Genomic DNA, 23,410 nt, shown 5'->3' with positions numbered 1-23,410 from the left:
CCTCAGCCCCACATCCCATTGGTTCTCATCCCCACTGCTGACCCCTAACCCATGCTATCGTTATCCCCCATGCCAGTGGCTCCTGGCCAAGGCTGCAGATTAGAATAACCTGAGGACATTTAAAAATATAGACATCCTGGCCACCTGCAGAGACTCAGATGGGGAATTGTGGGTGGGGGATACCCCCTCCCTGGTTTCCTCCTGGGATCCACTTTCAATCCCTGGGGTCAAAAATGGACACACCTGCTGGGGCCAGGAAGGGGAGTGGGCTTTGAGAAACTGGAGAGTGTGTGTCCGATCTAAAGAGAAATCAAAAATTCAGAATTCTATGTAAAAATCTCCTAATTTTAAATATTGATCACAAATTCAGAATCTTTATAAAAGTGAGTGGGGGGGAAAATGAAAACATTTCAGATGCAGGATCAGGGCCATACATCTTATGGCTTCTGCCTCTAAATGGAGAACAGAGTGTTCTCTGAAACAAAAATCTGCTTGTATTTATTGACTGCTTAAAAACTTCTAAGATTTCTCACTGGCCAAAGGATATGACATCCTGACAAACTGACCTAAATATGTTCCCTATTTCCTTCTCCTAAATTTCTACATACTATCTGAAACCTGATTTCAAGCCCCTGGGCCTTTGCATGTGCTGTTCCCTCTGCCTGGCATAATTTATGTGCAGTATAACTAACTCTCTTGTGTACAGTTTTATGATCTTTGACTAACACAGAGAGTCATGTATCCACCACCACACCTAGAATAGCAAATAGCTCCATCACCCCCAAAATCCCCTCACGTCCATTTGTGGTCAGTCCCTGCTCCCTCCTCCATAATCACTGGCCAGTTTTCTATCCCTACAGTTTTCTAGAATGCCACACACATGGAATCACGCTGTGTGTAGCCTCTGAGCCTGGCTGCTTGTGCTCAGCACAGGCACTTGTGACCCACCATGCTGTTCCTGCCCCTGTGTTCCCCAGTTCATCAGTTCTCTGGTTGAAAAGCATCCACTCCAGCTGTCCAAGCCTGGACCCTGCCTGAGACCCACATCCCATCTGTCCCCAAACAACTCCCCACCCCTACTGCTGACCCTTAATTTGGGTTGTTCCTAGTGTGGGGAGACTATGAAGCCACTCATAAAACTTTACATATAGGTTTTTGTGTGAACATGTTTTTAATATCATTTGGATAAATGCCTAGAAGTGGGAATGTCAGGTGGTTTGTGTGTTTGATTCCATAAGAAACAGCCAAGTCATTTCCTAAAAGTGGCTTTACTTTACAGTTTTCAGCACTTAGTCTTTGTCACAGATTTGGGCTTTCTGATTTAACAAACACCCTGTTCATTATGTTAAAAACAGGAGGTGGTTTGTATCGGTCTCCTGTTGATTCCATTTCACACAGGGAAACTAAAGCGCGGAGCGGCTGACCCTTCATAAGTTACTGGCAAGGCTGGAATTTGAACCCAGGCCACCTAATCCCAGAGTCCATGGCCTTAATCATCAACCTCGCTTTCCTCCCCTCTCTGTTTTGGACACCCAGGGCCCCTCCTTACCCAGGCAGCAGGCTGCACCCATATGCAGAGCCCCCAGCCAGCTGTCTCTTGTCTCAGTCCCTAGGTTCAGTGCCTCCCACTGTGCATGTCTGCCTCCATTAGGGGAGGTGCCAATCCATGCCCCTCTGTATCCTTGATGCCCACTTCCATGTCAGCAGCATCAGTGATGGCCGAATGAATGAATGAATGAATGAGCAAGTGAGAGAGTGGAGAAGGAATGGATGAATCAGAGGAAGACAACTGGGTCCTCCCGCTGGGTCCGAAAACCAACGTGGCTCAGGATCCAAAAGTTAAATTTGGTTCAGTGTGCACGCGGAGCCCACAGACCGCCATCCTCCTCCCACTGTCTGCCGCACAGATGCATGCCGGTTCTCTCCCACCCAGGACGGCGGATGTAGCGAGCGCTTGAAGTGAGGGTCATTTTTCAAGCAGGCACAGTGATTTTTTTTCTTTCCTGTCCACTAGCTCAGCGATCAGGGTGCAGCGGGTTTGAAATGATAGGTTGGCTGCAGGCCCTGGCTCCTAAATTATTAACTGGTTTGGGGAGAGAGCTGCTTACAAATGCTGTCTATCCAATAGACCACGGCAGCTCACAGACTTCCAACAGGCCTGGAGTGTGCAAGCAGAGAAGGGAGGGATTCAGCAGATGGGGCTTCTTTTCCTGAGCCCTCCCTGGCCTCCATCCCCTGGCCTAGCAGGAGGTCATTTTTCATACAAGCAGTGCCTGACCTCCTATTCTGCCCATTCCAAAGCCAGTAGGTGAATGGATTGAACCTGGTCATCGTGGTTCTTTCTGAGCCAGGAGGTTGCTGGGTAAGCAGGGCTCTCTTGCTGAGGCTCATCATGGGTGGGGCCAGGGAGTAGGGTCCAGAGATGGGTCTCTAGGGGCAGAGTCTGAGACAGGAGTTCTTGTGAGAGTTACCAACAAAGAGTTCCAAAGAAAAGGGAGTGAGGAAAGAGGATGGGGAGGAACCAGGGCTGGAGATCAGCCTCAGGCTGATCCTGTGGGGAGTTCAGGAGTGACGATTGCAACTTGCAGCTGGTTCCACCTTCCATCACAGGGGTGATCATTCATGCCTCCACAGCCTGGGTGTGGGGAGCATAACCTCCTGCATGAAATAACTCCCATCCAAACAAGAACAGTTCTCGGGGAAGGGACAGCTGCGGGCCACCAGTGGTGACACTGGGCCGGTAGTCCAGGCTGGCATTGTTACTCCACAGAGTGATCAGGAACCCAAGTCCTTCCATATTTCCATTCCACCATCCTGAGGTTGAGGCTCTCATCGGCATGGCCCACTATGGCTACCCACACTTCATCAACACATCTCCATCCAACACACCAAGGAGAGCAGAGGATTGGAGGAGAAAAGAAAGGCTTCAGTCTTCTTTTTCGAGTAGATGTCTTAAAAGTCCCACATAATGCGGCTACACCTTGCTATAAGGGATGTGAGATTTGTTCTTTATTCCAGGAAGCAATGTATAGGAATAAAGTTTGACATCTTGTTACTAGAACAAAAGTAGAAATGGATGTTGAGGTAGGTATTGCTCCCAACCCATTCTCCCCCCAGAAGCTAAAAGGACCTTTTCAACCTTCCATTAAAATCACCCTTTTAATTAAGACCTTTGTGGTAACTGGCAAAAGTAGCCCCAGTACCTAGCATTACCTCCCATTAAAAGGAGGAATGTTTTTCTCCGTGGCCTGAATATGGGCTGATCTGTGCTTTGCTTTGACCAACAGACAATGAGGAATGCCATGTCCCACAATTCACGGTCTAGGCCCCTGGGGGCTTTGCAGCTTCTGCCCACACCCTTTTCACTCCATAGCCATCAAACGAGTAAGCCTGGGCCAGCCTGTCACATGATGAGACAGTCCCCAGGCCCCCCAGCCATTCCTGTCAAGGCCATCATAAACCAGCCAGCCCACAGGCTCCACCAGCTGACAATGAATACACAAACAACCACAGCCAAAGCTGAGCCTGACCCGGACTCTATGAGAAATCTCCTGGTATTTAAATTGCATTTTCAATTTTTTCCAAACAACACACTCTTCCAACAAAACATACCCACAGGTCCAGATTTATCCCTGGAGCCACCAGGGTGAGACTTCCACTCAGTAAGTCTGGCCTGTGAGGGCGGTTCTCCTTGGAGACTCGCTGCCTTCCTGTCCCGAACTGGGCAGGGTCAGGTCTGAGCGGACACCTTGGAACAGAGGTGTGTGGGGTGTCTTCCTTGGGAGCGCCACACAAACTTCCTCCCACCCCCACCACCGTGAGAACAAATGTAAAGTCTGAACAGAAACAAGAAAGCAGCATGAGACTGGAGGAACTTTGGAAACCTGAAGAACAACTTTTTCTAAAAGGATAACAGGCAGTCATGAGAAAGGTTTAAGCCAGCGCCTTGAGGGTTCCCACCAGGAAGGACTGCCAGTGCCCACCACCAGCAATCTCAGCATCTTTCTAAAACAAATCCAGTGGTGTTCCCTGTGCCCTGCTCACACCTTCAAAGGTTCCTCATTGCCCTCAGGGTAAAGTCCAAATGCAAATGCCTTAACTTGACCTTAATGCCTTCCAGGACCCAGGCACTTATCTAACCCTTCCTATACATGCCTCAGATCCCCATGCAGTCCCCAAAAAAGTACTTTTCCTTCTCTTGTTTCTAGGGCTTTTTATAAATTTTTTCTCTACCTGGAACACCCTCCTCCTTTCCTTATTTTCCTACTCAGTTCTCCATAGGACTCAATTCAGGCGTCCCCCCACCCATAAAGCCCTCCCTGATCACATCTCAGGCTGCATATAGGGGTTCATTCTCTGCACTCTGACTACATCTCCTTTGCTCCAGCCTTATCCAAGTCACTCGGGATTGTAATTGTCTGTTTCCTTGACAGTCTTCTCCTCGTCTGGAGCACAATTTCCTCAGGGACTAGCACAGAGTAGGCACTCAGTATATGTATGCTGAAAAAAGGAGGGAGGGAGGTCTGAAAATAGAATAGACCCCCATCCTACAAGTTCTTTGGGGTATGGGAACAGAGGCCTCAGTTGTGCTCAAAGTCTCTCCTCAAAGAATCATAGTCAGCTCAAAGATGGCAGGACTGCTACCCAGAGAGGGACAAAGCTGATCAATGATCACAGAGCAACATGGCAAAACTGCAATGAAAATTCAGATCATGTCTCAGTTGTGTTGTTGGCTCTTATTTATTTCCCCAGATGCCCTTCCTCCACTGCGAGGTCAGGAAAACATGCAGGTGACGAGATGGTAGCAGTGGCAGAGAGGACAGACACAGAAGGTGTTTTCCCTTCTAGGTCATTGGCCCCATAAATTATTCATCAGGAAATCTGCTTGAGGTACTGTCTTGCTCTTAATTTTCAGTTCCCCTAATGCTGGCCAGTTCTCTACTGAAACCCTCTCAATTATTAATATTTCTAAAACAACATTTTGTTTTCTCTGCATCTAGCAACAAGCCAGGGCCTCCTAGCCAGTGGTCCTTCCCTGAAAATCCCAGAGAGAGGCTTGGCCTGTTGATGAGGCATTACAAAGCGGTCAGAGGTGTGCTGGGCAGCAGCAGCCAGACTGAGAATATTAAGCCCAGGTGGAGACAGGTCCTTAAAGGTTTCCCTTTTACCAGGAACTTCCTGGACAAAAGCAACTATAATAAAAGCAAAAACAATTACCATGCATTGGTCACGTATGTGCCAAGTGTCATGTTAAACACTTTACTTTTCCTTATTTAATTCTAAAACAAAACTCTGTGGGGTAAGATTTCTCATTACCATTTTACAAGTGAGGAAACTGAGGCTCATGGAGGCCTAGTCTTTGCCTATGGTTCCACAGCTCACTGATGTGGAGAATAGGATTTGGACTCAAGCGTCTCTGATTTAGTGGCCAGTATGTTCTCCACTTTGACACAGTGACACCACCTTGGGTTTTAGTTGCATACAAGAGAGAACTTTATGGAAGCAAATTATGTTACCTTCAAAGAGCATTTTAAAACAAGCCATTGTCGGAAGGGAGATATAAATGGAATGAAATTTTGGAGATGGGGCAGCAGAACCAGGCGGGCGGAGGCGGGGCGAGGGTGGGGAGTGGCAGAGCTCTGGATTCCCTGCAAGAGTGCTCTCCTTTATTAATAATACAACTTAGACTGTCCCTGGTCTTGCTGGCATGTGGAAGTTGGGACAGAAGACAACCTCCATAAGCAGTGACAAAGGTGTGTCTCCTTGAAAACTCAGGCTCAACTATGGGCAAAGGACATGGTGAAGGTGCTGGGGTCTGGCAGAACTGGGGACCCAGGCTTCAGAGCCAGACCAGCCTGCAGGAGGTCCCCAACAGAACTACCTCTGAGCCAGTTCCTTATCTTTCTGTGCCTCACCCTGAACATCTGTGAGATGGGTCTTGTGTGACACACCTAAGCTAATGACCATTTATAATGCTGGCACACTGTGAAAGACAAAGAAATGCCAGCCTCCCTTTTCCTTCCCTTCAGCTGAGTGAGAGACTGACATTTTCAAAAAGCCTCGTTTTTTGAAAGAAAAGAGGAAAGACAGAAACTAAACAATAAATAACATTGCTTTCTCAAGGCTCTTTAGTTACAAGGGGAAAACAATTCACTCAATACAGGTGAAGCAAAAGCAGGTGACAAAGAGGAGTAATAGCTTGCTTCGGACAGAGGGGTCTTTCACAGGACAAAGGGCATGAGGCGGATCCAGTGGGGCCTCGCCCACCGCAGACCACCGTCAAGGCCAGGACTGGTTCTCTCCGTGCCGCTTCTTCTCCGGAACTCCAGTGGCTCCTTTTCCTGTCCCCTCCCGTGTCTGCCTCCCTCTCCCCTTCTGCAGACTCGCTTTCTGGCTTCTCCGTGAGGGACAGGGACACAGTCTGGCCTCTCGGTCATTAAGTCCTTTCCCAGTGCTCAGCAGCCCAATCAGCAGCTCTTGGGTCTCAATTCCAAATTGTGGTTGGCCCAGCTTCCTGTCAGGCATGTATCCTGGGCCAATCAGAATCACTGAGAATCTTGTCCCCCAGCCCCACCGCACCTCAGTGGCAAGGCTGAACAGCAGCAGGCACTCGCACAGCTGCTAGTGGAAGGGTGGAATGGCACCTCCACCTTGGAAAACTGTTACGCAGTGTATCTGCCAAATTTAAATAAGCCCCTACCCCTTGACCTGGCAGTTCCACTCCTAGGTATATACCCAAGAAAAGTGATTGTTTATGTTCACTTGAAAAATATACAAAAATGTTCATAGAAACCCCAAACTGGAAAAGCCCAAATATCCATCAAGAGTAAAATGGATAAACTTGCTATCTTCATACAATGGACTTCTGCACAGCAGTGAGGACAGAAGAGACTGCCACACACAACACAGATGATTCGCACAGGCACAGCATTGAGCTAAAGAAGCCATACGCAAGTACATATTTATATGATTCTGTTTACCAAAAACTGTCAATAGTGACAGAGACCACAAATGGGTTATTTGGGGGGAGTCTCAACTGGAAGAGGGCACAGGAAGATTTCTGGAATGTCATAAGTGTTCTATGAGCAGTTAATATTTGTGCCCTTTATTATATGAAAGTAATTCCTAAAAGAAAGAAAAAGAAAGAAGGAAGGAAGGAAGGAAGGAAGGAAGGAAGGAAGGAAGGAAGGAAGGAAGGAAGGAAGGAAGGAAGGAAGGAAGGAAAGAAGGAAGGAAGGAAGGAAGGAAGGACAAACAGCCATTCTGTGTCCCATTCTGGCTCCTCGAAGGCTGTGGGCGGCGAGGCTCAGATGCTGCCTGCTCTCATCCCTCACCTGCATCAGCAGGCACTGACTGAGGCAGGCTCTTTGCTTTTCAGCTCTCCCCACTGTTCCCATGGAGCAGCTCCTTCTAATGTATTTTTTATAAAAGAGCTGGGTTTTCCTTTGATGCAAACATCCAAAGAATTAGAGCCTCTTGTTCATGTAGTTCCTTCTCGGTGGCTGATCTCTGGCACATTGAGGCAGATGTCATCATTATCGAGGAGGCACAAAAATCTATTCAGGGGCTTCCAGGGTTAGGGGCTGCCTGCCAAGGGCAGGACTAGTTTGCTTCTGCAAGGGTCTCTCATACTTCGGATGTAATTCATTAGCAAACTTCATTGGATCTATCTTCAAAGTATACCCAGGTCTCCACTTCTTCCAACTTCCTCTCCCAGCCTGGGCCAAGCCACCAACCTCTCTCACCGGACTCACTGCCATGGCCTCCTCTGTTCTCCCTGCTCCCACAATACTCCAGCTCGTCTGTGTCTTCTCAGCACAGCAGCCACACTGGGCTTATGTTCTTCCTCAGCTCAAAATTCTGCTTTGGCTCCCACCTCACACTAGCCTTTGTGAACTCATTTCTACTCGCTCGTGCCCTCTCACTGACCTGCTACATTGGCCTCACTAGGCGCACTCCTGCCTCAGGGCCTTTGCACTTGCTGGAATACTTTGTCTACTCTCATCTCCTTCAGATAAGTCAAACATCACCTTCTCAAAGAAGCCCATACCCCTCCCCAACCATCCTACCGAAATTACAGCTCCTCACCAAATCCATCCCCCCAACCCTGATTTGTTTTTCCCCAATTCTTCATGAATTGACATCTGACTTCTATATCTTCCTCATCAGTGACTAGAATGCCAACTCCTTAGTAGGACAGCTCAGTATTTGATTACATAAATAAGAAATGAATATCAGGGGATGCTCAGCCCTTGTCTTAGTCAGCTCAGCCTCCATAACAAAATATCATTGACTGGGGGGCTTAAACAACAGAAATTTATTTTCTCACAGTTCTGCAGGCTGGAAGTCTGAGGTTCGCGGGGCAGCATGACTGGGTTCCGGTAAGAGCTCTTCCTGGTTTACAAAGGGCCATCTTCTCCCTGTGGCCTCTCATGGTCTTTGCCTGGCAGGAATGCATAGGGATGGGGGTGCTGAGGAAAGGATAGTGAGGCCTCTCTTCCTCTTCTTATAGGGCCACAAATCCTACTGGATTAAGACTTCACCGTTATGATCTCATTTAACTTTAATTACCTCCCCAAAGCCCTGTCTCCCAATACAGTCACACTGAAATTAGAGCTTCGACATATGAATTTTAGGGGACCCCAATTCTTTTCTCCTCACATTAGCCCCCAGAGGTCAGTATTATCATCCTCATTCAATAGATGAGAAAAATGAGGCTCCGAAAGCCATATGGCTGGGCCAACGGCACGCAGCTCAGAAGAGGCAGAGGCAGAGTTCACACCATATTCAAAGCACCTGCCGCTCTGATTTGTACCTACGGTTCTGTGCTATTCTCAGAGCACCTCCTTCTCCAGCTCAATTGTCACCTCCTCAAAGGGGTCTTCCCTGACCTCCCTTCATGTAACAACCACTTTCTGCTTCTCAGTTACTGTCACTGTTCCCTTCCTTACATGCACTACGCGTTGGACCTACTGAAAGTCCCTCCTGCTTACCTGCCCAGATGCAGGCAAAATGATGGGGGCTCAGGAAGGGTGCTGCTTGGAGGACAGGGAAGTCCCTGGAGATGACCTCAGGTACTTGGCAACAATGTCCTCTCAAGGGACACACACAAATGCATAGAAAATCAATTTGCCAAACAACCAATTTACTGGGTAATTGATCACTAAATATTTGTTTCTATTCTACTTATAAAATTTCAGCAACTTTCGTCACAAAATAGTTTTGGCAGCCTTTGAGGATTTTTCCAAGTCCTACTGGAGCTACAGGGAGGGGACATCCCTGCACCAGCCCCACAGGCTTTGCCCTCAAAGCAGTTGGGAATGTGCTCCCGAGGCTTCTCCCATGCAGCGGAGGCAGCCCCAGCCCAGCAGGCATCCAGAGGGAAGGGCCTCCAGGGCTGGGCTCAGCACAGACGAGCTCCTGCCAGAGCGCCACTGCCATGCAAAGTCAGGTAGTTTAAGAGGCCATATAAACAAAGCCAGGACTGGGGTGAGGCAAGTGAAGCCTTTGCTTCAAGTATTACATTGAGGGGGCTCAAAGAAATCAAGATAAACATTTCAATGCAATACTTCAAAAACTCAAAATTAATGAAAACATCCATGGTGAACAAACTAAAAACATTTTACGTGAAGACAGAGCTGGTAATAGTGCTGTGGCAAACCATACTGGAGCAAGAGACAAAAGGGAAACTCTGTAATACCAATCCTGTCTTTATTTAAAATGTTTGAATTTTGTTCATCCTGGATATTTTTTACATTAACATCAATTTTTTTTATGAATATTGCATTGAAATATTATCTAACTACATAATGCTTCCAGGAGGATGAAGGAGGTGTGCTTTCCCCATGCTTCCTACTTTTGCACCACCAAAGGGCCTGGTTATTTTATACGAAACAATCGTGAGACTCTGAAAGGTGGAGAGAAGGAGACAGAACAGCTAAGGACATTGGGACCCAAGGCACGACACAACAGTGAGTTACCTAGGTTTTCCTATTGCCTCCTATATCCCAGGCTTGGAGTTGAAGAAGCCAGCCATCCAGAAATGTCATCAGGCACAGACAAAAAGCACCAACAAAAGCTGGATGTTTTGTAGCCAAAGGAACAGAAAAGGGCAACTTAACAGGGCATAAGATATGTATACAAGAACCACCCTACACCACTCAAACTACACAGAAAAAAACCAGGCTCTGCCCCCCACCCATGCCAGAAAGGCCAAGTGCAAAGCCTAGACTCCCACTCTCACCAGCCTGAAAAGAGGCACCCAACCTCCCCCAGAGTTGAATTAGAAATATTACCCCCTTGGGTTGGTAGAGAGCTCCCCACAATCCACATAGAGAGCCTGAATTTCCATCAGAAGGTAATGAGGCACCTCTCACTGTCTCTGAGCCAGAAATTTTACCACTTCCCAGTAGTGAGGAGAACATCATGCCCATGAACTGACCTAACAACAGAAATGGATTTTCTCATAGTCCTGGAGGCTGAAAGGCCAAAGTCATAGTGTCAGTGGGGTTGATATCTTCTCAAACTTCTCTTTTTGGCTTACAGATGGCCATCTTCTCCATGTCCTCGCATGGCCATCCCTCTGTGGATGCCTGGGTCCTAATCTCCTCTCATAAGGACACCAGTTATATTGGGTTAGGGCCTGCCTTCAGTGATCTCGTTTTAACTTAACTACTTCTTTAGAGACCCTATTCCAAATACAGTCACATTCTGAAGGACTGAGGGTTAGGATATCAACACATGCTTTCGGGAGAGGGTGCGACTCAGCACATCACGTGGGCTTATTAAAGGGTAGAAGCATGGGGTGAGCGAGGTTGTTCATATTGGTGTCATGTGGGTTGTACTCTGGTCTCAATGTGGAAACTGATAGAAGGAAACTGATAGGAGACAAAGAGACTCATTAGAAGCCTGTCACTGACATCCAGAAAAAGATGAGGGTCTGCACTGAGGCAGAAGAGAAAGTCAAGAGAAATTTATAAATCTGATGGTGTCAGAGTCAGGGCTTCCCCAAAAATGACCACAAGAAGAGGGCTTGGAAATGAGTGGTTATTCAGTAGGTGCTCTCAGAAAACACCATTAGGAAATAGGGAAAGTGAGACAAAAAAAGGGATTAGCCAATAAAGGTTATGCCAAGGAACATGTGGCCCCTGTGGGCATCTGGAGACTGAGCCCTCTGGGGGCCATCTAGAGAACCAAGTAGAACTGCCCATCAGGGACAGAATTTTCCCTGGAGGACGGGGAGCCCAAGAAACTCCCATCTCCCATTGGCTGGATGAAGCCCCCAGGGAGTTAGCTCATCCACACATCTGGGTAGGATATGCACACAGCTGAGTGACCTCTGGACACTTTGGAGCAGAACTATCTAGTAGAAGCATGTTCTGTATCTGTGCTATCTCATATGGTAGCTACTAGCCCCACGTGGCCACTCAGCACTTGAAGTGTGGCTGGTGCCTTTGCAAAACTGAATCTTTAATTTTATTTAATTTTAATGAACTTAGATTTATATTACCATATGTGAGCATGGCCACCATATCGCACAGCACAGCTTTGGAGAAAGCAAAGCGGTAGCCCTAATGGTGCTCTTGGAATATGCGGTGCTGTCAGGAGCAGAGGACCGTCCACTGCTACTGTGCTGAATCAGACCACAAAGAGGGAGAATCAACAGGACTTGGTATTTAATTGGATATGGTGGGGGAGGGGTGTGTGGTCACAAGTAGGGTGTGCTAAAGGAGCCAAAGTTAGGCGGGCAATGTTTTCGGGGGCTGAGCTAACCATTGCCATGGACACACTTTGGGACCTATGACTGCTGTTACAATGGGTTCAGAGGAGCAACAGATGGACCCCTCGCTGCTCTTCCAAGCAAGACTAAGCAACTCACCTCTCTTGCCAATGGCAGAACAGTCGATTCTTAGTCAAGTCCATTTAAGGGGAGAAATATTAGTGCACTTTGGGTCTCCTGTTGCTATTTCATGGTTCTCTAAAAGTGAACATAATTAAAAGCAGAATTTCCTTCAGAAAAGCAAAACAAAGTCCCCATCTAAAGAAAGTGATTTGGGTAGATCTGTTTTGATAATAGACTTGGCAGTATTGTAGCAGTGCCTACATTCCAACATATTACAATTTCTTCTTAATAGTTAGACATACTCTGTTGTTATTCAGTCAGATTCCTATGAAACTGTTGCCAATAGACCAATTAAATAGTTAGCTAAATATATTAGGGGCACATTGCTGTGCATCTGGACCTAATGAGGTTTACAGGAAATGTGTTTTCCAGACCACAAGGGCTCCAAAGATGGAAATTGCTGGGACTTGGCTCTCGACCACAGCCACTGGCCCCAGACCAGCCATCCCTGAGAAAGAGCCTCTTCATAAACCAAGATGCCAGAGCTAGATCAAGAGTTGGGGAGCTGTCTCAGTTTCCAAAAGAGTAATAATCAGTCTTAGGTCTGCTCCAGCTGCCATAACAAAGTATAGCTGACTGGGTGGCTCATACAAGAAATGTATTTCCTCACAATTCTGGAAGCTAGAAGTCCAAGATTAAGGTGTTGGAAATTTTGGTTTCTGGTGAGACCTCTCTTCCCAGCTTGCAGATAGTCACCCTTTTGCTGCTCCATCACGTGGCCCTTCTTCAGTGGTGCGTGAAGAGAGAGAAAAGGCCCTATTGCCTCTTCTTTTTCTTATAAAATACCAGTCCTGTTAGATTAGGGCCCCATCCTATGGCCTCATTTAACTTCAGTTATATACTTAGACACCCTATCTCCAAATTTAGTCACATTGGGTTTTAGAGCTTCAACATAAAAATCTGGGGAGTGATGCATTTTGTACATAATGAGATAGTTGAAGACAAATCATTCAGAGATACCATCAGTTGTAATAAGCAAAAGAGCAGAAGGGATCTTGGTCACCTCTGCTTGGAAGGAGTCATTCTTACAGGACTGGCTCTGAGTCAGTATGGCAATCAGAGACAGGCATCATCTGTGATAGTGAAAAGTTGTTAATAATCTAAATGTCTATAGGTACAAGAATAACTTAAAATAATGTATCTGTAGTATGGAATACAATGGAGCAGACAAAAAGTATGAGATAGATTTAGATGAATGACCACAGATAGAAGATGGCCAAGACATAGTAAGTGAAATTAGAGTGTTGTATTAATAAAATAATATGTACAGTAGGATCCCATTTGTTTTTGGAATGAACAGAATAAAACAATGTGTTTCTATAAAAATATGTGTCTGTATCTGTGTATGTATCTGTGTATGTGTCTGTATCTGTGCATGAAAATGCATAGAAAACAGGTAAAAAAAAAAAAAGCACACTTAACTGGTAGTAGTTGTTGCATCTGAGGAGAAAGGGGGAAGAATAGAGTGGGGGGACCCCAAATAGAACTTTAGTGTTTGCCATATTGTTAGAATTTTTTCAAGAATGTATCCATGGAAGAGAAGATGTTATAGCATATAAAACAAATCAACAGATAACTATTATTCAAATTTTATTAAGAATTTGTATGAATTGGTAAGAAAAAGACAAAATCCACTAGAAAAAAAAAAATGGGCAAAAGACACGAACAGGAATTTCCCAGAAGAGGCAACTCAAACAACCAATGAACATATAAAAGAAGCTCAATCTCATTTGTAACCAAGTAAAAGCAAATGAAAACCACAGTAACATATCAATTCACACCAAACAGATTGGTAAAAATTAACATAAAACATTAGCAAATGCTAGCAAGGATGTGGAATAACAGGAATTCTCATATAACAGAATGGTATGAGTGTAAACTCGTGAAACAGGTTGGATTCACCTCTCAGGTTTTCAATATGAAAATCCCAGGATCAAGCAAAGCAGCCATACTCCCAGGCACATACCTAGTCATACCATTGAATGAGCAAGCCAGGTGACTCACTCATATTTATATTTTATAAATATAAAAATGTCCGTAGTCACCCAAAGCTGGAAACAATACATATATCCATCACCAGCAGAGTGAATGCATTATTGTAGCCAATCTGTGCAATAGTACATGAGACAGCAGAGAAAAGAAACAAAATGTTAGCTCAAAATTCAGGATGGTATTAATTTTTGGAAAATTGTAACAGAAGAGTAGTAGGAGTTTCCAAAGTACTGGGAATGTTCATCTGAGGTTTATTTTATTGTTAATTTTACACTGTGTGTGTTTTATATTCTATTTTAGTCTGTCTTGTCTGTATCCTGTATATGTTCATAATCAGATATTTATGTAGCTATCATCCGCCATGTGGGTCATGGTAGGGCAGTGAGGTTGAAAACCATTGGTCTAGGCAGACCAGCTGTGTTGACCTGGTAACACCCTCTCAGAAATGAAACGACACATTGCGATCCACCAACCCAAATCTGCCTCCTGTCACTCAGGCCCATCCCCTAAAGGTGAGCCTGAAGTACCAGGGTCTCCACATACCCCATACACACACACACACATACACACACATCACCTGGGCATTTCTGGCAGTGCCAGTCAAGAGGCAGAGGCTGGGATCCCAGCTAAGTCTGTCTGGACTCCCCAGATGAGAGGCAGTTCATTCTTCCACAGGCTCATTCTGTCACTCACTTAATGATCCAGTCTTCTTGCAAGCACACACCTCCTCTGTGCCAGGCTTTGTGCCGGGCACAGGGAGCACAGAAAGAATGACTACATCCTGGGGAATGAGAGCTTACAGCCCGAAGGGCACTCAGCCATGGTCATGTGATAGGTGCCAGAGGACAACAGACACAAGCCTACATTTTCGGACTCACAGTCTCAGAGGAGATACAGCCACAGTCATGGGGACATGATCCGGTATATAGAGACTGAAGGACAGAGTGTGGCCAGCGATAAGGGTGCTTACAGACAAGGTCACGGCTACAAACAGCGATAAGGTCAAGGATGGGAATGTGATTGACATGACATCATTGGGGCTGTGCAGAAATATTTCTTCATGTGCAGGATTGTGTTTCCTTTCCCATTGGCTGTGGCTGCAGGACTTGCTTTAGCCACGATGTCACTTTTGAGTAGGCAACTTGGAATGCCCCAGGTGTCTCTGTCCCTCAGGGTCTCTGAGTGAGAAGGAACTTATGAGGGACATAAGCATGAGGGAGAATGAAACCTTTTCAGTTACAGCCACTGAGATTGAGATGTGAGGGGTGTTTTTCCCTGCAGCATTGCACAAACTAATACAGTTAGAGCAGGGAAAAGAAAGGGGACTGAGCAGTATGGGGGAGGGGAGGGGCTGAGATTAGCAGGTCTCACCCTCTCCTTTTCACCCCCCAATTTTGGCCCCAGAGACGGACGGGGTAGCTGTCTAAACCAGAGCCACAACCCAGGACCCTGGCACTAAGAAAGACGGACAGGAAGAAACACTAGCTGTTTTTATCTTCATTATAGGAATCTCATTTGATTTCTCAGGAAGGGGTTTGGTGAGCTCTCTCACTTTCTCTTTATTACATTCTGAGGATTCCTTAGCCCCTCTGTGAGTCTGCATTTATCCTGAACTTTATCAGCTCCACTGAGCAACCATAAAGTAGGAGCTGACCCGGAAAGAGAACCCGCAGAGAAAGGTCAAAGCCAGGTTCCTCAGACACAAAGAGACCTCTGAGAAGGGAGCCCCCAATGGTGCCAGCTTTTCCCCACCAGTGAGCTTGCCTGGTGTCTACCCCCATCCCCAGGGAGTTAACAGTAGTAGCAAATTCTGCCTCCCGAGATCCACAGGGACCACATTTCAGCAATCTAAGATGCCATTGATTGCAGGGTGCATCTTTATGTGCCACTAAGAAAGAAAAATGCTGCCAATTAAACCAGGACACAATGCTTTATTATCACTTAGAATTTTTATTTCACATGTATGGAAAGGACTCTCTTACACTCATTTAAACATAGATTTTTATCATATATCCCTATAGCACATATACAAAGTAGAAAATATCAGCAAAATAAATTGGTCAAGTCATCCTAAAACATCTTCACATTCAGAATTTGACTCCTGTGAGTGTCTTTCAACTCAGCGTCATTGATGTTTGTGTTTTTCACACGGTATCTTCTGGACCATCAAGAGTGTAGGTGATACACCATTTCTTAAGAGTGTTGTGCCATTGTCCCTGAGATTTCCTTTCAAGGAGACACACATTCTTCAAGTATGGAGGCTGGCACTTTTTTAAAACCTTGCCAAAATGTTTCAGGCAATGACAACTGTGTCATACTGCCACCGGGCCAACAAGGATTGTGAGAGGCTGTTGATTAAGAGACAAAACCTGATTTCAGAAATGTTAAAGTATGTGTGGGGAGGGTGGAGGGAGGAATGTGTATCTTTGAAGGGATGGAATCAGCACCCACCTTTCTGGGTTCTGCTTCTAACGTAATAAGTAAGAGTCTTTGGTTGGAAAGGTGTGGGTTCCTCTCCCAGCCATCCCACTTCCTGGATGTGGGGTATTTATCAAGCTGGACTGGGAGCTGCTGCGGCAACAAAATATCCCCAAATCTCAGCAGCTTAACACAATGAAAGTGTTTGTCTCTACGCAAATCTCTTCAAGGTCCGGCTGACTTGGCAGGACAGCTGTCCTCCCTGTCAACTGCTCAGCACTGTGGTTCCACCACCTCAGCAGACCCACTGGTGGGTGGGGGTGGAGGGAAAAACTCTCATAATTACAGAAGGACTTTTCCTGTTTCTGCCCAAAATGACACCCACCACTTACACCCATACTTCATGGCACTGCCTAACCCCAAAAGGCTGGGAAACGTATCTTTCTGTACACGGAGGAAGGTTAAATCCAGCACAGTAATGTCAGGTAATTTGCTAAACCTCTCTGAGCCTTTCTCCATCGTCCAACACAGGGCTATGAATATGTCTGGGGTGGGGAGGTTGTTTTGTTTTTTGGGTTTCTTGAGGGGGGAGGTTTTGGATGGCGGTTGGGACGCTTTACATTGTGCCTGCCAGATGGTGACAATCAGTGGCTGTGATGGCTCATAACCCCTGAAGTCGCACCCTTCCCACCTGAGAAAGATTATTCGTGCCCCAGTTTAAGGAACAAGGGAGGGAGGGAGGGAGAGGGAGGAAAAGTAGTGTATTCGGTAGAGGGAATGGAGAAAGAATGGGTGGGTTCCTGAACTACCGGAGAAATGAAGGGGAGGAAAGGGCCGAGAGGGCTGCTCTGGTCCTAGGGCCCCAAGGCAGACAGAGCGGAGGCCGAAGGAGGTGGGAGGCGGGGATGGAGTGGAGGGGACTGGTTTCCAGCCGCACCTGGAGTCCCTGCAGGCTGAAGCCAGGCTAGAACCGCCAACCAGCCTCTGCCCCGACGTGGACGGCATGCGCGGGCCCTTGCTGCTCTCCAGCGGCAGCGCGCTGCACTGCAGTCGGGTGAGTTGGGCCAGGGGCGCCGTTCCTCTCCCCGAGCCCCGCCCCCCACGCGTTTCCTAGCAACCGACCCTCAGTGCCACGGGTCCTGGTTTCAGCGCCGGGCACAGGCTGCAAACTTCACCTTCTCCTGGACTGGCTTCTTCCGCTGCAAGGAAGAGAGAGGCGTCTCTTGTAGCTTTTTCTTGAAAAGGTTTTCTCTTCCCTCCTGCGTGAAAAAGGATAACGAGGTGAGGTGGGAGAAGGAAATGGTTTAAGTTAATTTAAACCGTGTTTGCCGCAGGCAACAATCCAGGAAAGCTTTTTCCCTTTTTTTTTTTTTTTTTTTTCCCTAAGAGTCACGTTTAAAGCATTGAGGGAAGCTCTTTGCTGCAGCCCAGCGGTCACTGCTAGAACTTGGAAAATCCTGGCAGAGAAGCTGCTTGAACTGGGTCGAAGGAAGGAACCACACCCAGTCTGGGACGAGCGTTCCTTGAAAGGGGGTGTGGCTGGTATTGAGTGAGGCCTCCTCTTCGCCAGGCTCATTTCAAATGTGGGCTCATCTTATCCACAGGAAGCCATGAGGCAGGTAGGAAACAGAGGCCCAAAGGGGTAAAGGCACAGCCAGCAAGTGGCAGTGCCCGAGCTTAAAGAGCTCACAAGCTTAAGGGCTCCACCACCTTTCCAAAACTAGGTGCTATGACCATTCCCACCCTACAAGTAGACAGGCAGCCTCCTCAAACTTACTAAAGGCAAGATTACTTGTCTTCAGTCTGCTGCTCAGACCCTACCTCTTCAACCCCCACCCCCAAACCTGTAATTCTCCCTTGAATTCCAGGAGCTGAGCTCAAACAGCCACCAGCACTGGTCGATGGTAGGGAAGCGTTGAGGGTCCAAGGGTGCAATCCCTGCCAGCATCCCTGTTGACTCAGGCTGTATGTAAGGCCCTGGGGGTCAGGAAGGCTCTGGTGCTGAGCCCGCACAATTCCTCCTCACTTCTCTCCTACCTCCTTCCTCTGGGTCAGGAGGCACAACACTGACCGGTGGGCTTCACTTCACCCATCAACTCATTCATACACCAGTGAGTTGCAAGGAGTTGGGGGCGGCGCTTGGGGAGAGGAACGGTGCCCCTGGCCCAGCTCACCCGACTGCAGTGCAGCGCAATGGGTTCGACCAATATTTACTGATGCCTACTAAGGCCAGGCACTGTGCTGGAGAGTGAGGGGACGGCAGTGGAAAGGGTACTTAGTGATGAAGACAGGAGACAAACAAGTTAACCAATGAATGCACAAGGTAATTTTGGATACCAGTAAGTGCTGAGAAATAAATGAAGCAAGGTGATGCACCAAAAAGGGCAGGGGTGGAGGGCGCCACTGTTATCATCAACTTTATATAATAGCACCTATTACATTCTGATGTGTATGCCCATGTCTGCACCTGTCTCCTCCTCCAGGTGTGACGGCTTGCAGCAGAGACTGTCTTCCCATCCCTGTGTCGGCACCTAGGGCCTGGTGTTGTGCAGCATTTCAGGGAAGGGAGCAGTCAATCTGGTAATTGCTGATTTCTGAGTAAGGAAGCCCAGACATGGCTGAGGAGAGTCTCCCACCAGACGCTTGAGCTTGACACTGCTTTCAGGAAGGGAATTCACAGTGAACGTCAAAGTGCTCCGAGCCCTTGCTCAGCTCGGTCATTTGTACACCTCGCCTCCATCAATCCATCAATCTTTGCAACAACCTTTCAGAGAGAGATACTATTACTAGCCCATTTTACAGATATGTAAATCAATGTCACACTTCTATTGAAGAATAGCCAGGAATTTAACTCAGCCTGTTTTCGGCACCGTGCTTCTAACCACTGGACTCTACAGTCTGCTGCCCAGCAGGCCTTGCACTCAGTCGGAAATGCCTTGGGCAGAGCCAGGGGGAAGAGGGGGGTTTTACCTTGCACAAGTTACTTCCCCTCTCTGGGCCTCTTTCCTCAGGTGTGCAAAACAAGGCACCTGCCTTAGCTGGGTTGTTCGTTTGGGAGATTAAATGCAAGTAACCTGTCCAGCAAGAAGGCTGAAATTCAGGAACAGGTTTTTAAATTAATAAATGAATGAGACTTGTAAATGTTAGTTCTCTTCCTTGCCCCCCAATTCTGTAATAATGAAAAAACACCTAGAACACTTCTGCTGGGGCTGCCACTCTGCCCAAATCCCTGCACGCCACCGACGGCCATGTATTTCCTGCAGGCAGTCCTAGACAAAGGCACGCTTGGATTTTGCACTTGCAGCCTGTCTCCAGGGTAAAGCTTACTGAGCAGCACAAGCCCAGCTTGTGTCTGAGGTATAAGGCAAAAGACCCCGTCCAGGCCCTTCTGCACAGGGTGTTCTTGAATCAAACAGATTCACGTCCAAATCCCCATCTGCATCCACTTGCTGTGTGATCTTGGGCAGATGGTATATCCTCTCTGATGTCTGAATTCCTCACTTGTTAAAACAAAACACTTGCCACATAATTTTGTACTAAGGTTGTTGTCCAAATATCCCTTCCCTATGGAGCAGTAAGGGTGAGCAAAATCTAGAAGGTGAAGTTTCCACACACACATAGCAGTGAGTATCCTGAGCTGCAAGTGAACCTAAGACTGGATCCTCCATTATTCTCTTCCTCGCACTCGTTTCTCACCTGGCCTTACCCCTCCCCAACCCCACCCCCCACCTTTACTAGTCCACCAGTAAATCCTATCAGTTTCACCTCAAAGCATAACCTTGATCCCAGGCTCTTCTCACCACTCTGCTCTGTTCCCTTCCTGGTCCCAGCTGCTGTCATCCCCCTGGACAACTAGAACAGCTTCCCTCCCAACTGCTTTCTCTGCCACGCTGGACCCTGCCCCTTCCCACCCAATCCAGTCTCCAGACAGCAAGCAGCCAGAGAGGCCACAGTAATTCCAGGTCAGATCACTCCACAGCTTAGATCCTCTAGTCTAATAACTAAGAATACAATGCACACTGGTGCCACGCTTCCACAACTGTGTATATCGTTGTCCTCCAGATCACTCTTCATCCCTGCCCCCGCCCCCACCCTGCTTCGTGCCCCAGGGGCTGACCTGAGGGACTACGTCAACATGCGCCCTCTGGATTCTCCCAGTAGGAGATATGAGCAAGAGATCAGGGAGTGAGGAGAGAGGGGTGGGGTACTTCTCCCCAGTTTCCTCTCTGCTTGGCCACGGGTGGCAGTGGCAGGTTCCTCTGGTGAAAACTGCCGGTGGTCTCCTGTAGCCACAGCTCTTTCTGGTTTCCCCTCACTACTCCTGCCTGGTCCCACGAGAAGCAGGGGTGGCAACCAGGACCCCACCGCTGCTGGTCCCAAGGTGGTTTGTTATGTCTTATTAGTCTCTCTCAACCCCAGCCACACCTTTGTAAGCAGTCCTTTCACTAAACTTCGAACCATTACCCACCCTGAGTGTGCCCTCTGTTTTCTGCCTGGATAGCAACCAATGCTAGGTCTCTCAGGACCTAGCCATTGCCTGGCTCTCTATCCTCTTCCCGCTCATCACTACATCCTGGCCACACCTTTCTGTACCTCCCACACACCAAGCCTGTGGCCTCCTCCGTGCCAGTGCACTTGCTCCTCTGTCCAGACTGGAACACTGGTCTCAGCCCAAATGTCCCTCTTCTGGGAGGTTTTCCTGACTCAAAGATACACATTCTATGGGACTATGGATGGGGAAGAGTGGAAATGGCCAGAAGCGGGAGAGTTGTTTAATTAATACAATATAGACAGTGCTGCCCAGTGACAAGAGGGACCAGTTGGAGAGGCAGTGAGCTTCCTGCCCCCTGGAGGTATGCAAGTAAATACTTTCATAGGTGTGGAGAGGTGACTGCTACCTGAGAGACTGCCTGACTAAAATAATGCCTAGGCTTCTCTGAAGCTTAATAGACTGTGAATCTATAAGTAAAGCACAGAGTGATGGTGAGTAATCAGAGTCAGAATATTAGTTAAACATATAGGGAAGGGAGGAAGAGAAGGGAGAGAAATGAGGGAGAGGAATGAGGAGGAAAAGGAAAAACTGAGGGGCCGAACCAGGAAGGTGATGTGATTCGGAGGTCCAATGCTGATAAAGGGTTCTTCAAAGACCGCATTTCCCAGGTGTGGGGAGCACCTGAGCTGTGAGACCTCAGTGCTTTACACAAGTTTCCTTCTCATTCACGCAAGGGTGGCCCTGAGACTGTGACATCTGGAACACATGGCCTCCAAGTGAAAGGGAGTTGGAGGAAGGACACCAGCACTTAAATGCCACAGCCCAAATGACACAGGACACTTCCACTCACAAGCCATTGGCCGGAACTAGTCACATGATCCCAACCAACTGGGAATTTGAGGGAGTATGTGGATATTTGGGAACACTGATTTTCCCTACCACAGACACAGGCCCATAACAGAACAAAAGATAATTCCAGATGCCACATGAGATGATGCTGGGTGCACATGGACAGAGCATTAAGTAACACTGAATTGCATAATGAAAAAAGTGTCCTATTTAATTATCCCAAAAGCCTTGTAATTATGATACTTTGGTGATAATATGTCCTTAACACTTCTGTGTCACTGCTGATCTCTGTCAATACAGAAATGGCTGGCCTCCAATTCAGAGCCTGGAAGAGGAAAAGGGATATCCTATTAAGCTTCCAAAACAGTGTTTCTTCCCATGACATTCACTCTCATGATTATCTCCTATATATGGCAAATGATACCAATTTTCCTTTTAGATGGCAAAGCAAATTTTCCTTTTCAATAAACGTATTTATTTTTTAAATTGAGTCTATTTAAAGAAGAATATTCATTCTGTTCCAAGTCACACTTTGCAGCACATATATTAATATTTATTTTAGAAGAAGTAATACACACTGCAAAAGTCAAAAAGTATTAAAGTCAGTATAGTGAAAACTGGCTCCCCAACTCCATTCCCAGCCACAGTTCCCCTTCCTGGATGTAACCAGTGTTAACAATTTTTATCAATACTTTTGCTCTTACAAACAATGCTGGGATGAAAAACACTGTGCATATTCCATTCAGCACATGTATGGGTACCTAAAGAATACATCCCTAGAAATGAACATTCTGGGGCCCCAGGTACATGCATTTGTAAGTTTTGTGGTCCAGTTTGGTGCATGGCTGTGATGTTAGTGGGACATGTTAGTGTCAAGAAAGCCCCAACTCAAGCCAATTTGGACCATATACAATTTCATTATGTACGCAAAAACCTTAAAAGTTCTTATTCTGAGCTAGGCCCTGTGCTGGAAACTAGAGATGGAAAGATGAATTTGACTCTTACTTAACCTCAAAGAGTCCACAATCTAAAAGGAGGAGATGGATGCACAAGCCCATTGCACTGCTTGTCTACTGCTTTGTGATACAGCACTCCATACTCAGAGGGGGTGTGTAACAGCAGCCATGATGCTGATGGATTCTGTGGGTCAGCAATTTAGAAAGAAATTCTCAATTCACAGCCAAGTGAAACTTCTCTGGCCCCTGATATCTGAGGCCTCATCTGGGGTGACTTGAATGACTGGGGGCAAAAGGATCCCTTATTAAGTTGGTTTTTTCACTCCCAGCACTGGCGCTCAGGCTGGGATGGTTAAAGGACTGTCAACCAGAGCACTTAACCTGTGGCTCTCTGACAGGGCAATCACAGGGTAGTGAGCATGGCAGAAGTTGTATGGCCCCATATGACTCAAACTTGGAAACTACAAAGTATCATTTCCACCACAAGCCAGCCATGATTCAGGCAGAAGGGTAAGAGGACTTTTCAAGTGGCCATACTGTTAATCATAAGAGAGCACAGGACACAGTTTGTAGTGGAGGCAGTTACAACAGCACAGAAAGCCTGGTACAGGAGTGATAGCATCATTCCTTCTGAGAGTGATAAGAAGAAACTAGTGGGGAGACTTCTGGCCAAGATGGAGGCTTACGTAGATACACTCTGCCTCCTCACACAACCAAAAGAAGGACGACAACAAATTTAAAATCAAAAAATAACCAGAACTGCCAGAAAATTGAACTGTATGGAAGGCCAACAACCAAGGG

The 23,410-nt window shown here is 47.0% G+C and overlaps 1 pseudogene; it reads left to right on the top strand.

Moving 5' to 3' along the window:
- The first annotated feature begins 17,315 nt into the window (after positions 1-17,315).
- Positions 17,316-23,410, top strand: part of LOC129076766 (40S ribosomal protein SA-like) — a 45,611-nt pseudogene continuing 39,516 nt past the window's right edge.

This window comes from Pteronotus mesoamericanus, unplaced genomic scaffold (assembly GCF_021234165.1).
Source record: "Pteronotus mesoamericanus isolate MK-2021 breed Mesoamerican mustached bat unplaced genomic scaffold, CSHL_Meso_final contig_64, whole genome shotgun sequence".
NCBI classification, from domain to species: Eukaryota; Metazoa; Chordata; class Mammalia; order Chiroptera; family Mormoopidae; genus Pteronotus; species Pteronotus mesoamericanus.
This window is presented reverse-complemented; position numbering and strand designations above follow the sequence as displayed.